The sequence below is a fragment of the Phocoena sinus genome, chromosome 2 (genome assembly GCF_008692025.1).
Source record: "Phocoena sinus isolate mPhoSin1 chromosome 2, mPhoSin1.pri, whole genome shotgun sequence".
NCBI lineage: Eukaryota > Metazoa > Chordata > Mammalia > Artiodactyla > Phocoenidae > Phocoena > Phocoena sinus.
Window position 1 is genome coordinate 932803 of NC_045764.1, and position 18104 is coordinate 950906.

General features: G+C 47.3%; 1 protein-coding gene across 7 annotated transcripts in view; it reads right to left on the minus strand.

Annotated features, from left to right (window-relative positions):
* Nucleotides 1-18104, minus strand: part of MPP7 (membrane palmitoylated protein 7) — a 280676-nt gene that overhangs the window by 233207 nt on the left and 29365 nt on the right. For 2 of the 7 annotated variants that reach the window (XM_032618434.1, XM_032618416.1), the window contains exon 2: nt 4147-4305. The exons of the other annotated variants lie outside the window; for them this stretch is intronic. The gene's annotated coding sequence lies outside the window, so the exon portion shown is untranslated. The remainder of the gene's footprint in view (nt 1-4146; nt 4306-18104) is intronic. 7 annotated transcript variants of the gene reach the window in all.

An 18104-nucleotide genomic window follows, 5' to 3' on the forward strand; every position in this document is an offset into this window, starting at 1 on the left:
CGGCTGGGCCCGTGAGCCATGGCCGCTGAGCCTGCGCGTCCGGAGCCTGTCCTCCGCAACGGGAGAGGCCACAGCAGTGAGAGGCCCGCGTAACCCATAAAAAAAAAAAAAAAAAAAAAAAAAAAAATGGCTGTTAATTAAAGAACACCAGGCTTCAAGTTAATGACGTCAGCACGTTTCTGTGTATGGGAAGGTGCAAGAGTCCGGGCTCACTGAAATCATTCCTTTGATGTGCTCCTCAGCTCTCTGGGGCCATCGTCCTGCTTTTCTCCATCCTGAATCCCCTCGGGGTGCACCGCTGGGGGCTGCCGTGGCTGAGGGCTTGACAGCCACAGCATCCTTTGTTTACTGACATGGCAGCAGGCATTCTTAGCCCAGGAGAGAGACCTGAGCTGGAGTCACTGAGAGGGCTCTTGTCCTGGTCCTGAGGTTCTCCCGGTAACAGTGATGCACGCTCAGGTCTCCGCTGGGGTCTCCAGTCCGAAGGGCTAACTAGATGAAGGCCAGTATCTCCAAGACCCGTTACAGCTGCTCCATTCGATGACTCAAGACCGGGAGGTGCCGCTGGACTCTGACATGACCAGTTAAGAGGGTGAAAAGCCTCGAGGATCACGGTATGTGTGAGCTCGTCCGTGAGGGGTGTGCGGACTCCAGCGTACGCAAGGATGAAGTTGCGGCAAATCCAGCTGAGGGCGTCATGACTGCACTTTCCTTCAGCACAAAGTCTGTGCTGCTCCTCTAAGGCCACTGCAGTCACAAGACACAGGCACCCGGCAGTTCAGAGGCTTTAAGTGACATTTAAAGCCATCGTTTTAATAAGAAGGGGAGGGAGGGAGGGAGGGAGGGGGGGATGGGAGGGAGGGAGGGAGGGAAGGTGGGAGGGAGGGAGGGAGGGAGGGAAGGTGGGAGGGAGGGAGGGAGGGAGGGTGGGAGGGTGGGAGGGAGGGAGGGATGGGAGGGAGGGAGGGAGGGAGGGAGGGATGGGAGGGTGGGAGGGAGGGAGGGAGGGAGGGAGGGAGGGAGGGAGGGTGGGAGGGAAAACAGACAGACAAAGAGTTCGCGGAGGGGCGCACGTGTCCACCTCGCAGCTCTGTTCCCAGGCACTGCCAGCGTGAATACCCTGCATCTTATTTCCTTACATGTTCAGTAGGAAATGAAAGTGTTTATTGTAAAAGATGTATAAAAATACCAAGTGACCGCAAGTTAAACACGTCTCTGAGGAAGCGGCTGGACTGGAGTTGATCAGATACCAGCAGCTGTACTGCTTGGGCTGCTGGTTCTGAGGAGAGAGCTGTTTGGAGACGCACACGCTACTTTTCCCTGAATAACACGCAACGACACCGAGGATGGGCTGCCCCCAGACACCTGCTCTTTGGAAGTTTTAGTACAACAGTAAACAGCCGGCAGGACCAGGAGAAGCAGATTCATAGCAACTAAGGCAGAGCTGTTCTACCTTGTCACAAACGGCAACCGGAGTGCTTTCATCTTTTAAAAAATTATATTAATCCAGAGCTTTGTGAGCGCCTGGAGGGGTGGGATAGGGAGGGAGGGAGGGAGGGAGGGAGACGCAAGAGGGAAGAGATATGGGAACATATGTATATGTATAACTGATTCACTTTGTTGTAAAGCAGAAACCAACACACCATTGCAAAGCAATTATACCCCAATAAAGATGTTAAAAAAAAAAAAAAGAGCCAACATCCTGTAATAACTGTAAATGAGAAGTACCCTTTAAACATTGTATGAAAAACTCTTTAATTTTTAAAAACATTATGTTGAGAAGCAACTAGTCACAAAAAGAATATCTATTGTATTATATCATCTACATGAAACCAGAGAAGACAAATCTAATAGAAAGTGACAGAAAGCAGATGAGTACTCGCCAGAGCTGTGGTGGCAGGACCCACTGGGAAAGGTCTTTGTGATGAAATGTCCTATGTCTTGACTGATGGTCTAAATTTGCCGAAATTCACAGAGAGGTTCACTTAATTACTGTAGATAAATAGTACCTCAATGAAGCTGATTTAGAAAAAAAGCTCTTGTTTGGGGGGAAAAATGATAAACACTCATTATAAACAATGTAAGCAATAAGGAAAAGGAGAGAAAGAAACATCACCCCAGACACTAATCTAAAGTGGGGCACTATTCATGCTCAGATAAAATCACGAATCACCGAGAAAACTCGTGTTAGTCAAAATGCTTCACAAAGTGGGTCACAGACCTCAGTGTAAAATGCAAAATTATAAAACCCCTAAAAGATAACACAGAAGAAAATCTAGATGATCTTGGGTGTGACAAGGACTTTCAGATACAATCCCAAAGGCACGATCCGTGGAAGAAACAGGTGACAAGCTGCACTTCATTAAATGCTTCTGTTCTACAAAACACAACATCAGGAGAATCCGAAGACAAGCCATAGCGAAATATCCACACCACAGGTCATCAGGGAGGTGGAAATGAAAGCAACAGTACGATGCCACGACACACCTATCAGAGTGGCCAGAACCAGAGCACTGACACCATGCGATGCTGGCGAGATGCTGGGGAGCAACAGGAGCGCTCGTCGCTGCTGGGGGGGCGCAATGGTGCAGCCACTCTGGGAGACACTTCGGCAGCTCCTTACAAAACTAAACACACTCTTACCGTGAAATCCGACAATCACACTCCTTGGTTATTTACCCAAAGGAGCTGAAAATGTATAGCCTACACAGAAACCTACAGTGGATGTTTACAGCAGCTGTATTCATAACTGCCCAAACTTGGAAGCAACCAAGATGTCCTTCAGTAGGTGAACAGACTTAGGAACTCCGGTCCATCCAGACAAGGCAATATTACCCAGAGCTAAAAAGAGATGAGCTGTCAAGCCACAGAAAGACATGGAAGAAGCTTAAGTGCGTATTTACTAAACGAAAGAGGCCACTATACCGCATGACTCCAACTATATGACGTTCTGGAAAAGGAAAAACTACGAAGACAGTAAAAAAGGTCAGTGGTTGCCAGGGGTTGAGATGTGGAGAGGAACGAAAAGACAGAGCACAGAGGACTTTTAGGGCAGTGAATATACTCTGTACGATATTCATAACGATGGATACATGTCATTATACATTCGCCCCAACCTGGAGAATGCACACCACCAAGCGTGGACCGTAATGTAAACTACTTGAGTGATTACGACGTGTCAGTGTAGCTTCTCCGACTGTAACAGATGTATCCTCTGGTGGGGAGGCTGTGCATGTAGGGGTGGGGGGTACAGGAGAAACCTCTGTAGCTTCCCCTCAGTCTTGCTGTGAAACTAAAAGTGATCTAAAAAAATTAAGTTTGAAGAAGAAATTACTTTTTTTCATGTGCTTAATTCAGAAAGACACAAAGGTGCCCACAAACAGTTTCTAAGCAAAGGGGATTCAAGCCACACCTGCCAGGTGCTCCCCGCAGATACGCAGCCTATCCTTTTGGAAGGAGCAGGGAAACCGCGGAATATTTCACTTAAGTACAGACCACGGTCACAGACTCTGAAACCCATTTGCTTTATCTGCGAAGGTAAACTAACAGGTGATGTGGCCAGAGAATCTGTAACACGTCTAGGGGACTTCCTGACAACGCCCGCCAACATCACGCCAACTAACAAGTCAGTAAAACTTGGTCTGTCCATAAAACATGATACAACGATGCTGTGCTCAGGCTAATCTGGCTTGATCCAGGAGTGTATTTTAAAATAGCTAGTGGGACTTCACTGGTGGCGCGGCGGGTAAGACTCCACGCTCCCAACGCAGGGGTCCAAGTTCGATCCCTGGTCAGGGAACTAGATCCCACGTGCGTGCCGCAACAAAGGAGCTCACAAGCCACAACTAAGACCCGGCACAGCCAAAAAAATAAATAACAGAAAGATTTTTAAAAATAAAATAAAATAGCTAGTATAACGTATGATCTGCATATCCTTTCAGACGCCTCCCAAAATACTGCTTCTTTCAAACAAGACTTTAACAAGGCTTTTGTGAGACATACACAAGTCCATCTGCCCTGATAGAAGCCTGAGGGCAGGGCTAAGATTCTCCCATAGAGCTTGGGAGCAAAAACAATGCCCTTGTGAATAAAAAGCCCACGCACCTCAGCTTCAGGGCAGCTGAAGGAGGCGCGGTTAAGACTCACCTCTGACACTCAGGCCGACTAAGGAATGAGCGATGTTCTCACCCACGTAGCTTGACCTTGAGCGTTTAAGTCAGAAAAACACCCGCGATGTGAATAACCAGACATCTTCAGCCAAACTAAAATGCACCTCTAGATTCATGGCTTAATCAACGCTTCTTCCTGTTACACAAACCAAAGACAATTATTCGTAGAGTGTACTCAAATATACTCAAATACACCCGCTATTTACACAGGTGTGTCCACCTTGTGAAAATTCATGGCACTTTTCTCTACGTGGCCTACCTGTAAAAGTTTTATCTGTATCTGTACATACATTAAATATGTATGATGTAAATTCACATACATATATGTGTGTGCATATACATAAAATAATTAACAGAGGTAATGTCAGGTATTGATAGATCCTCAGATAATGAAAAGAGGTGACATTTCAAGGAACTGCTCTTTGCAACCATCTAACAGCTGGAAACACCTCCTAGACAGTAACTTAGTTCCAGTAGCAACTGCTGCTGAATCCAATACAGGGAAAGGCTTCGCTCCACTAGATTTCATCTTCTCATTAACTGAATTTTCATAAAGATTTGCTTAGATTTTAATGTTGTATATACTTTTACTTTTAGAAACACACGGACATTTTTTTAAAAAGAAAGAAAGAAAGAGAATTGGAAGGTGAAAGGTTCCCGGGACACTTATGCCTGGAGGTGCTGGAGCAGTTTCAGGTGTTTCACACACTTGTTACATCTTACAACCTACCACTGCCTCCTACGAAAAATAGTGGTTTTGTCGTCAGCCAAGTGAAACAACCCACAGCGTCATTTTATGAACAAAGCTACCTGGTGTAAATGGTTCTAACGTTACCTGGAGCAGCCTGAAAGAGACGGGTAAGTCAGTGCCACCTAAATTAGCCAGGAGTCTTTTCTGTATCATCTGGTACAATCACAGAAGAATTCTATCAAGAGAAAGACTACAGCCTAAGACAGAGTAAAAGCATTCAGATCGATGCATCTGTCGAGATTTCTTAGGTGGACCCTTTACCGGTACAGCTATAAGGGAACGGGAAACATCCATAAGCAGTTACCCAGCACGGTAGGAAGAGCAACCTCAATGAGATACAAAAACCCACCCACCTTCACACCCAGTTCACTCACCCACACCCACCTTGACGCTTAAGGGATCAGCGTGAAGTGCCTACGAAAGCAGAGTCTGAAGTCTTCTGTCTACTTACAGACAGATGGCATCGAGGGCGACGGCAAAATGCAAACGCAGTGAAAGCAGCTCCTCTCCACCAGAACACAGCATTCTTTGCATTCACAGCTTAAAGCTCTGCGTGTGTTAGACCTCACAGATCTTTATTCCCATCCCCACGCAAATAACCGAAGCCATAGAGATACAGACCTCAGAACTCCGGTGAGAAAGCACTGCATCTAGAGTCACCAAGGCTCCCTAAACTCTGCCCCATACTCGTCAACAATCAAAAGCGTTCCACACAACATCAACACCATGGAAACAAAGTAATACAGTTACATAAAATACGCCAATTTTCTAATGGCCTCTCAACGGACCAGAACTCCTCGGCTCTACAACCAGTAATAAACCCGGTTTACAGCACCATCACAGCCATGCATCGCACCCAGTGTGCTCATGCAGGGTCCACGCCACACAGACCCGAGGGCCACTGCTCTGCCCCAGAGCCTGCCTGGACAACCCCGTCCCCGCTTCCTGCTACCAAAAGGGAAAGAGACCTGCCTTCCTGTAAAACTCAACCATCTTGCTCACCACGCCCTGCCAGTTTCTGCGCGCCTTCAAATCCTACACCTAAATAATCAGCAAACACAGCTACCCTCGCTATTTGCCTTTGTAATCATGTTCCATTGTGCTTTGCTCAATTTTTAGGTAGTTTATCTTTAGACGTTAAAGTCCCAAGAGGAAAACTAGATATTCTTCTTCTTTGCATCTGCCCAGAGCTTAACGCTGTAGCTTTTAAATGGCAGGTACTCAACAAATCTCTGCGAAACAGTCAGCCAAAATCGTTAAGTTCCATACCTAAAAGGTGTCGTTGAACCTGAAAACGCTGCCACTAAAGAGTAACGAGTTTGGCTGCACCTGTCACCTGTACGCGGCATCTCTAGTCCTTCCCCCGGCCTCCCCCCGCCCAGGATCCAGCGTGTGACCAAGGGCCGCCCCCGCTTCACGCGCAGAGGCCCCCTCCGACTCAACACGTTTCAAACCGAACGTCTTTCCGCTACTTCCCAAATCTGCCCTGACCCCCACGCAGATGCCCACGCCAGACCCTCAGAGTGGCTCCCTGCCCTCCTACGTCGAGCCCATCACCGCGTGCCATCACCTTCCTGATGTCTCTGGGCTCGGCCCACTTCCCGCCCTGCGCCGCTGCCACCGGCCTCACTGTGGACCTACAGCTGCCCCGCACAACGCACTGGCTCCGGGCGACTAAGGGGCGATCGTTAAAAGGTATGTGCGCGCGCACGTACACACCCACACACACCTGTCCTAAAAACTCATCAGCTCCCTCCCTACCTGAAAACTGGCTCTTAGAATCTAATCTCAAAATCCAGAATGTGGCTTGAGAAGACCGTGGACAACGTCGCCCCTCGTCCCTACCTCACCAGCTCGCCTGGGACCGCGCGCCCCTTCACGTTCAGAGCCCCAGTCTCGGATAAACAGCAGGGTCCTACGGTAGAGCACAGGGAACTGCACTAGTATCCTGTGATAAACGGTACTGGAAAACAATACGAAAAAGAATGTGTGTGAATATATATATACACGTGTGTGTGTGTAACCGGGTCACTTGGCTCTACAGCAGAAAGTAACACAACACTGTAAATCAACTAGACTTCCATAAAAAAGATTTAGAAAAAAACAAAACAACTCCAGTCTTAAGCACTTCTAGTCTGCACCGCGCCGAGCTCTGTCTCAGCTCCCCTTTCCCACGTACGCTGTCCCCTCTGCCCGAAACACTGTTCCAGGTCCCGCAGGCGGCCGCGCTCAGCCTCTGTTCAACCACCACTTCCACAGGGTGAGCCCTGGACTAGTTCTGCTTCCTCTGCTCCAGCTACGACCTGTACCTCCTGTGCCCTGCGAAGCTCACTTTCCTCCCAGCTCGTGTCTGACGGCAGCCTTCCCTTCAAACAAGAGCAGAAACCCTGTCCCTCGTACACGCCACCCGACTCCTGTGGCACAGCTCTGCGGACTCCACACATATCAACACTCACTCACGTGTGAAGTGGTCCCGGCCAAAAAGAGTGCCACGATTTTTACCCCGCACGTGAATGTTATCTAGTGGCAAGCGTCATCAAGACGTTATGAAGTACTCAGCAACGGTTAGGCTCCAAGAGTAGTTCAAAATAGGGGCCCAGCCCAGAGGGGACTTACAACTGAGACAGGGAAATAGCTTCTACATAAAGGTACTCAACTAACAAGAAGGTGTTGTATACGGATAAACAAAATAATCCACTGCTGTAAGTTAGTGTTGAAAGAAACGGGGGAAAATAAAAACAAAAGAGGGTCTTTGAGTTCGATTATTAAAGGACGGACAGAATACAAACAAAAAGAAAGACATTACAGGTGGAAAACTCGGAGGCACCCAATCCTGCGGGTGTATGTATTTACAAGATCCCAGGTTTACACGCATGCAAAGGTCTGACTGGAAGGAAAGGGGTTAAAGTTCAACGAGATGATCACACAACCAGTTTATAGTTTTAGAAGGTTAAAGCTGAATACTTAGAGAGTAGCACAATACGGAAAAACAATGCAATCTGGGTAAAGGGATTAAAAACTTGATCCGATTAGGAATAAGTGCCCGAATTGGACCGTGCCAGCTACTGTACTTCCAAGTGAGTTCTCTGACTTCAAGCCCTTGACAGCCCTCTACCCTAAACACTTGTTACTGCCTCAATTTACACATGAGGAAACTGAGTCTCAGAATACTGACAACACATTCAAGGTCATATAGTTGGTAAGTGACAGAACTGGGGCTTGATTATAGCAACTTCAGAGCCCTTAAGGGTCCATGAGGGAGAAGTCCTCTCTGAAAACAGCGTAATGTGGGCAGTGTTTTTAAATCTGATAACTGGGTACAGGGGACACTGAAGGCTGCATGCTCGGCAAAGCAGCAGCCGCAGTGAGCTAAGTCAGAGGTGAGCAGACTTGAACCAGAAGGACGGCAATGCCATCAGAACACAGGAGATCAGTGAAGCAGAATGTCGGGGGGGGTGAGGGGAAAGCAGATCTAAAACTGAAAAATAAAGAGACGCTGGAATTCAAAGATGACTCTACAGTTCCTAATCTTAGATAGGAAAAGGACAGTGATGCCGTGAATAGGAACTGGGTATGTTTAAAAGTGGACCTGTTTTCCCACTTTAGGCTTTGCCTGAGGTCAAGATGAGCGATTCACGTGCAACGTCCACCAGACAGTGGGGACAGTGACATCGGAGCTTGCTGAGAAGAACAGGCGAGACTCATAAGTACTAATGTTATATTTAGGTATACTTCTTAAACCAAAGGAGACATGTTGTAATATTAAAAAAACTAACAACTGTTAGCCAAAAAAACGGAAGAAACATTTAATAACACACTTCCCCACACAATCCCACCTTCCCTAAGCGGCCCTAGCAACAGCGGTTCTACATGTGTCAGCTCAAGACAAAAACTCCCAGCCACCCACTCATCCCCTACTAACGATTCCACACCCAATGCAGTATCTTTGCAGCATCTTTTTGAAACACAGAATATTGAGACCATCTGCTGAAGTACATGTGGAAACTTTAGCCACAAATTAGGCTTTCAACTTACTAATGGTAGCAATTTTAAAAAATTCTCATCAATTTAAGGCATTACAAACAAATAAGGATTTCTATTAAATAGCAGGGAACCAATGACGGATTTCCATTAGCAATTTTAGGTACAAACAGAAGACATCTGCAGACAATACAAAAAATTAGAATGGAAAATGTCATCTGATCTCCGTGTCTCCACAGCTAGCTACTCGCACAACAGACAATTTTTTAAAAACAAGTAACAGAACAAAACATGCAGTGTATCTTTTCTGCTGATGATCATTTTAACACCGATATGCCCTTAAAAGGACAGAAACATCCATATGTAAAAGCACATTTAGAAAAAGATGGAAGGATACAAATTCATATTAGCAATTGCTTGTGGGGAAGAAAAGGCAAGAGAACTGAGAAAAGGGCAACAAATTGTGCTTCAACTTTATCTACACTGTTTCCTTTCTTTCATTTAAAACAAAATCTGAAACAAATATGCCAAAATGTTAACATCTGTTAATCTGGGGTGAAGGTCATATGGTATTTACCCTGGTCTCTTCGCCATTCGCCATTCGGTATTTCTGAAATCTTACCCAAATTATTCCAAAGAAAAAAAGGATCCAACCTCTCACCTAATGAAAGTACCACACAGACCATGTCTGACCTGTCTTGCCTGGAGGACCCCAGCTCCACTGGGTGAAACTCACTTCACCAAGCAACCAGCTTCTTTTGGGGATGTATTTATTGAAACGCAAGGGCCTAATTAGCAGGTCTGAACCCTGGGCTCGGTCCCCTGAAAGTCCTCTATCTGGTGGGCCTTAATCACGGGTGAGTCCTCAGCGGCGACAGCTAGGAAAGAGCACTTGGCCTCCGTGTCTCCTAGGGGAGCTGAGAGGAAGATTCCAGAAGGAAGAAGAGGCTGCTGGAGACAACTCTGGATAAATGCCCTCCCTCCCCCGTCCTCCTCCCTCCTCCAAGGCCCTGCGAGGTGCTGCGCACCGGGGCAAAACCCCTCTGGAGCAGCGTCCTCATTTGCTCACTATGAGACGCACAGCGCGTTCCGGAGGAGAGCCATGTGTTCGCTCCGCTCTCCCTCGACCCAGACGGCAGCAGCGAAGCAAAGAGAGGGCAAAGCCCCGCCCTCAAGGACACGCTGCCTCCTCTCGGTCTCTTAATCTTAAAATGCCCCCCCCCGCCCCCCACATCAAAGCCAAGGAAATTCAATCCTACCCGCAGCGAAAGGATCCCGTAAGACTATGACGTAGGATGCGGTGCGGGTCAGGCCACCTGAGCGGACAAAGGCCCGGGAGCCCCGGCTTCCCCGCTGCGCCCTGAACACAACAGGGGCTGGCACGGCTGCGTCCAGGTCAGCAGGGATTCCAGACAACAAGGAACAGATGAACTCGTGCATCTTCCATTCCCCCCACTGTTGTTTTTTTTTAACCAACAAGAGATTCAGTTTATCCACTGCCGAGATCCCTTAAACTAAGAGAACAAAAATACATCAAAAGGAAACACTACTGCGCACCCACTCGGCACTTCTGAGTTCTAGGAAGACTCGGACGTAAAGAAGCGATACCGGGAGGATGCAGCTCACACCTCCGGGGGCGGAATTCCTTTCAACAGGGTTTAGGCACAAAGGAGACAGGTGGGGTTTCTAGTGCTCTGGACTCTAGATTAATAACAGCAACAGAGTAATGAAGCTTCTTAGACTCGGACATAAAGAAGCGATACCGGGAGGCTGCAGCTCACACCTCCGGGGGCGGAATTCCTTTCAACAGGGTTTAGGCACAAAGGAGACAGCTGGGGGTTCTAGTGCTCTGGACTCTAGATTAATAACAGCAACAGAGTAATGAAGCTTTTAGACTCTGGACCTCTAAAGGCAGGCCAGGGCCCAGCCAAGACGGGGCGTGAGGACCGAGGTCTGAGCATCTCCGACCCGGGAGCCCTGCACACAGCAAGGTCACGACTGTCCGTGACTGACGGTGGGCACCTGCGGCAAATCCAGGATGTCAGCAAGGACAACACAGAGGACGATGCACGTCCCGGGACACGGCCCTACGTGTGACCAGAGTAGGGGGCGGGTAAGAAAGAATAACACGTGGGCCTAAATACGACAGGCTTTGCAAGTCCCAGGGTGGGAGAGCCAAAGGATGGACGGCAGACCGTGCGTGCGCCGCAACACAGAACGCGGAGAGACCGTGAAGGGCGGGGCGAGCTGTCACAGCCGCCTGCACGGGGACCAGGCGGACGAGCTCTCCGAGGCGGCGGCGGCAGCAACGGTGCCACGAGACACGGGAAGGAAGACGTGACGGCATCTGCGCGCTGACGGATGGCAGAGACGGGAAAGCGGCCCCGTAGTGTCTCCGGCCACACTGCTAATTAACAAGGAACAGCAACTGCCACTTGTGGACCTTCCACTGGTGCCAGACGCGACACCAAGGGCTTTCGCCACCCTCGCCTGAGGCAGGCACTGCCGCCAGCCGGCTTCAGGTAGGAACACGGAGGCTTAGAGTAGATAAGGTGCTCGTAAGGCCAGCAACGAGCAGCGCTGGAATTTGAATCCAAAAATGTTTAGAATATTATTCAGCCTTAAAGGAGGAAATCCGGCCATTTGACGATGTGGATGAACCTGGAGGATACTGTGCTACGTGAAACAGGCCGGTCACAGGCAGAGACGCTACACGGCACTGCTTCTGTGATCAATCTAAACAGGCAGACTCACAGAGCAAACCGTGGAGCGGTGGTCTCCAGGGGCTGGGGGCAGGGGGACGCGGGGATGCATGAGACAAAGGGTACAAAGTTCCAGTTACACGAGGTGAAAGTCCCAGAGATTCGCACAGCACAGCACCTACAGATACAGCGCCACACGGTGTTCTTAATCTGCTCAGAGGGCAGATCTTAGGTCAAGTACTCTCACCACAAAATAATAATACAGAGAGCGGGAAGAACCTTTGGGGGTGATGAACAGGTTCGTGACACAGAGTACCAATGACTTCTCAGATGTACACGTATCTCGGAATGTACACTCATGAAACTGCACACGTGGAGTACGTTCGCCTTTTTGTATGTCAGTCATACCCCAACCAAGTGGTCTGCAGAAAAATGTTTCTGTTTTACAGTCTACATCCTTAACCATTAAGATATACGTATACGGCCTTAAGGTTTTCAGGGACCAGGGCAAAAAATATCAACTAAACTAGGAAGCAAGCTGGAGAAGCAGACTCTCCAGGACACAGGAGGCTGGAGGTGTAGTCACCATCCAGCACATCAGCCCGGCAGCCTCAGGAGGCTTCTGGCCTTGGAGAAGCTAAGCTTAGTTTAAAAAATCGTAGAACCTAGTGTTTACGCACATTCTCGTAAACAGAAGTACTCGACTGTTCCCGTAGATCTGCTGGAGATGCGACGTAAGCCCTGACGTTGTCGCAGGCAGACGCACGCTTCACTAGGAACCACAGGCCAGAGAAAGGATTCCAGCTCGTGCTGCCACGGCTCAACCTTCCAGCGAGTTCTGCCCCCCGGCTGATTAAACAGGGATCTGAGGGGAACCCACAGCGGACATGCAAATGTTCTCTTCCTGCCCATTTGTAGACGGCCTAAAAATGTCACAGTCGGTTCCAGAGGGAAGAACAGCTGAAATCAACGCTAACTCTGAGACATTCAAACATCCAGGGGATGCCACAAAGCAACTGCAAACGGACTCCCGCAAACGAGGTTCCGGTGGGCTCAGTGGACCCGAGCTCGCTGGAACCCAGACGATGGGCAAAGCCACGCTGTGCGTGTGTGTGTGTGCGCGCGTGCGGGAGGTGGAGGGTCTGAAGACAGATCGAGGACTGAAGCCACTCCCACAACTGAGGGACAGTAGCAAGAAGCAGAGCCAGCAGCAGGTACAGAGAAGAAATGGCACCGTCTGAGAAGCAGAACTAAGCGCCCCACCCGGCCATCGGCTCACTCAGTCTCTGCCCGAATCCGCATCCAGCCCAGCCCTGCCGCGGCTGCCCCCCCCCACTCGCCCCCTCACCAGTGTCCCCCCGCACCGCGTCGGGGCCCTCCGGCCCTCCCGACCTCACCACGCCAACAGGGAGAATTACTCAGGGCCCACATCTGGCCAGGGCATCTCCACAAGGTCCCACAGACTTCCTCTCAAACTGAGGTCTCTTGTGGAGGATGAAGGGTGAGCGTACAAATGACACATCTTCCCGGAACGTCAAGTGACGTTTAACCTATCACATCCAACATAAGCTTCAGAACAATTTTATGCTTGTGGTGGGCTACTCTCTGAAGAGCCCTCAGACTTCTCCCGGGCCAACTTCTGTCACTGAGGGGTGCGCTTTGGTGCAGTGTTAGACTCGTGCTTGTCCAGATTAAGATGAGAAGCCAGAGAAAGAAAGACTGAAGATGCTGTATAAGGAGAGAAAAACGCCGGCATGAGTTCAGATCATACGATACTCTCACACTATCTGGTCTCTGGTATTTAGAACAACAGGTGACGTGGGTTCGAATCTAAGCTTTTACCACTTCCTAGTCATATGACTCAGGGCAAATTATTTAACTTCTCCATGACTTGGCTTTTTCCCATGTGCAAAATAAAAATGACAATAACTTAAAGGGCTGCTGGAAGAATTAGGCATAAATATCTAAGGAGAGCTGGCTTGGTACAGTGCCTGGCTTTCAGCGAGGGACCGATAAACTGTTTTGTAAACTCCAAGCCCGTCCCAGTGGGCTAAAGCATTCCAAAGCTTTTGCTAAGTCCACAATTATTCTCAGACAGGAAACTGTCTATTCAGATAAGCAGTCCCGCCTTGCCAGTCACAGTCTGTCCCTGATGGATACTGTAGGCTCCATATGCAAGAGAGTGGATTTAGTTACCCAGTTCTGGAGTCCTCTGGAGATCAGAAACACGGAGGACACCAGAAGCCAAATCAAGATCACTTTAGTTGTCGTCTACAGAGTGTGAGACACTGCACTGAAAACAAGGCGACAAATCTTCGTCCTGAGACTATGTGCATCGGTAATGAAATAAAGCACTTTGCTGAGGACACCAATCTGAAACACACACGAGAGGAAGGGTCCAGGACGGACTAGTGAATGAAGAACATCCCACTGCTGAACAGGGCGTGAATCAGCGCCCGGGGGCGTTGCACAAACGTACAAATATTTATATAACCTTTTGTCATCTAGGTACTAAGTAGCCTGCATTCAGCCATCACTCAAATTATGAGAAGGAATGCGGGGAGGAAAGAGCAGCTAAGAACCAGCCTGACCTGAAGTAGAAGGACCTGTTCCAAGCCACAGCTGGCACCCGCAGGAATCTGGGTGAAAGTCTGCAGGCTAGGACTGGAGGCACCTGCCTCTCCTTTTTCTCTCACCCGAATCCAACAGATACTGCAGTTCCACTTAACCCGCTCCTCAGATAATCAGTTTCGCCTACTGCTTTGGTTTTTCCAAAGAAAACTTTATCTTCTAGCATCCATTTCTCAGCATTATACATGTTTAAGGGGGAAACACTGTAACCCACAGAATGCCAGCGACAGATTTATATAAACTGTCGACTTTTCACCTATTTGACTGCACCACCAGCACCTTCAAGGCAGGATGCCTTACACACTTTCAAATCTGCTCTCAGAACACGACGTTAAGATACGTAAAAGGATAATCACGTGCAATAACTACATCATTCTAGAGGCAAGAAAAATCTTGGTTTAACTCAAAAAAATTCCAGTTCCTTTAATAGCACCAAGATGCGTCTACTATTACATTTTATTTCAAATGAGTTAAGCTACTTTAAGAGTACAACAAAAGGACTTTTCTGTTAATAGTTTCCTTTGGATTTACCTACTTCTACAAACCAGTGCAGTTTAGCTTGGTGTTTCAAAGAAAAATGACAGACCGATTTCTTCGACCTGAACATACCTGAAAACTAATTTTTTCTAATCGAACATTTAAGCTGCCTTTTCTCTACTAACTACATCTCAAAGAATATACTTTCTCTTTATTAAGATATCCTAATAAATTAAAAAGACAGAATTTAAATATCACGATTGTGCAAACCCCTAATAAAACAATGGATCTAGGCAGTGATTATCAATGACCGTGAACATCACAGAGAGACACCAACACTGCCGGGATCCAGCTACCAGTACACTCTACCACCTATGAAGCAATTTTGCCAAAAAAATAGAAACTGAACCAAATCAAGATCAGATTAGCATTTACAGGAAATGAAAGAACAGAAGAACAGGTTAAACCACACATTAAATCGAGAGCATCACAACAGGTTACCACCTGCTATATTTCTTTTTTTTTTTTTTTTTTTTCTTTCCTTGCGGTATGCGGGCCTCTCACTATTGTGGCCTTTCCCGTTTCGGAGCACAGGCTCCGGACACACAGGCTCAGCGACCATGGCTCACGGGCCCAGCCGCTCCGCGGCATGTGGGACCTTCCCAGACGGGGGCACGAACCCGCGTCCCCTGCATCGGCAGGCGGACTCTCAACCACTGCGCCACCAGGGAAGCCCCTATATTTCTTAATTATGATGTTACCAAGCAAATAGTTTTCAATACACGCACAGGACATTTCTTCCAGGTCTCTTTGTGATTATCTCCATCTAAAAAGATGAGAAAAATCAACAAGTAATAGCGTGTGTGCGGATATGTTTACTGTGTTAAGACAGCAAAATGCACAGCTTCATATACGTCTGGAGTTGCTGGTCTCAGAAGTACTTGCTTTCCTAGTGTTACTAAACTTTCTTTCACTGGGAAGAGTATAGCCGAGCGGAGCCGAGAAGTGGCAAGGCCCTGCTTCTAAGAAGATCGCTTCAGGAGTAAGTAGGCGAAGAAGCTGGGTCTGGTTCAGCCCCATCAGGGAGACGTCAGAATGAGGGGCTGGCCCTCGGCCGCACTGGAGGAGATGCTAGGTGCCAGCTCTTTGCTCTCGGGGTCCAGGAAATCCGGGGACTTCTCAAGAACCTTTCAGGACGTGAAAACTATTTGTGTAACAACACTGAGAGATTGTGCTTTTCACTACACTGACATTTGCACTGATGATATTCAAGCCAGGGCGTGTAAAATCGCTGGCACCTTAGCACAAAGCAGGGCAGGGGCACCAACTGTGCAGGTCAACACTGGTCCTCACCAAGAGGAACTCGGGGGGGAAAAAGCACCAGTTTCACCTAAGAATATCCTTGAAGAAACGGTGAAAACTAACAACTGGGTGAAATCTAGACCCTTGAGTGCATGTCTTTTTAATATTCTGTGTGACGAAACAGGAAGTGCAGAGAAGAACCTGAGCTGACCGCTGGAGGATGACGGTCACCTCGAGGAAGAGAAATTGTGCCGGCTGCTCTATGTGTAAGCCGGACTGGCAACTTCTTCTATTCCCCAGAGTAGTACTCTCATATAAATAACTGGAAGACAAAGTGTGTATCTGGTAAACATCTTCTAAAACTGAAGATGTGAGCCAGACGCGTCAGTGAGCCAGACGCGTCAAGGAAAACACCTGAAGTGTTTGTTGCCAATAATAAAATTCAAGCTTTCAAGCAGAAACTGTTTTGGGAAAAATTATACCTGCCGCCAGGAACTTTCACGAAAGCTTTCTCGGTACTCACAGATTCTTCTGATGGGCTCACTGCTGATCCTACAAATGGTTGTTGCTGGTTTTTTTCAAATAGTCTCATAACACGTGCCAGTATTTGGCAGATTTATATAATTCCATGAATGAACATTTCCTCAATCACGTATGGGTAAAAAGATTCAAAGTACAAGAAAGACCGATAGATTTAAATGTAACAGAGCGAGAAAGCTTTATTGATTGGGGTTCAGCTTCTACTCTGCGACTCAACTTTAAGACTACCACCTAACAGAGTTTTACTGTAGGATCAAAGAATGACTACCTAAAAAGAATATGAAAATACTCCTCTCTTTTCCAACTGCAGGTCTGTATAAGGTGGGATTATCTTCATATATTTCAGCCAAACAATAAATCACAACACACTGAATACAGAAACAGATTACTAAGCCAGACATTAAAAAGAGCTGCAAAAAATGTAAAACGATGTCACACTTCTCAATTATTTTCATAAAGTTATTTTTCATAAAGAAGTTATTTATGTTAACATATAATGGGGTTATTATTTTTTAATGAATTTATAAATCAATTTTCCTGCTTGAAGTTCTAACCCAGTAAATATTAATAGGTACAACCCGCACAGACGAAACATCCTTAATAATTTTTAAGAGTGTGAAGGGTACTGTGACCAAAGGTTAGAAAACAACAGCTGCGAGAACTGGAGTCTGGGTCATGCTTCTTCAAAGCTCTCAGACATGACTTTGATTTCTCCTTCGAACAAAGATGGGAGTCCAGCACGAGCCGGGTGACAGGGAACCCAAACTACTCCTCAGTTACAAGTCAGGATCAGGAAAATGCGGAGGCGGATGGCCCCTGGGGTCCTGCAATGTTCCGTTTCTTCACCTGAATGCTGCTTACACAAGTGTGTTTGCTCTGTGAAAATTCAGGGAGCCGCACACTTAGGACAGATGCATTAGATATTCCTAGGTATATGGTGTACACATTTTTCTAGGTATATCTTACGCTTGAATAAAGTTTTTAAAATTCACGGTATAAGACGCATGACGACTTCTGCTTCGTTTTTCCAAACCCACGGTGGCTTTCAGCTAACCAGAGTCATCGTACACAACTTACTTCGGAAAAGCCTGATGAAAATAATTCAAATATTTAATTTAAAAACCTCAGTACAGACAACTGTAACTTTTCAGGGTGAAGAGCTAACTACCGTCTAGGTCAGTTTCCTTACAAAGATCAGGAAGGGAGTTCTCTGCTTTTACTTCTCCAGCTTTTCGAACGACAGTGGAGTCACAACAAATTTTTAAAAAATGAAATCAAATACAATTTAAAAAAATGAAATCTCCCAATTAAAGGCAAAACTAGGAATGAATTCCCTTTAGGCTATTAAAGTGATCAAACAGCCACTATCTCTGCTCATCTTCAACCCATCGGCGCAAGTCTAGACAAATACAGTGAGGCAAGAACACACAGAGAGCGCGAACTGGAAGGAAATGACACATGAACATTATGTAAAGATGAAATCATCCTCTTCATGGAACACCCAGGAGAAAAGCTAGCCATTAAAATACCACAGACTGCTCCCCCTGCAAA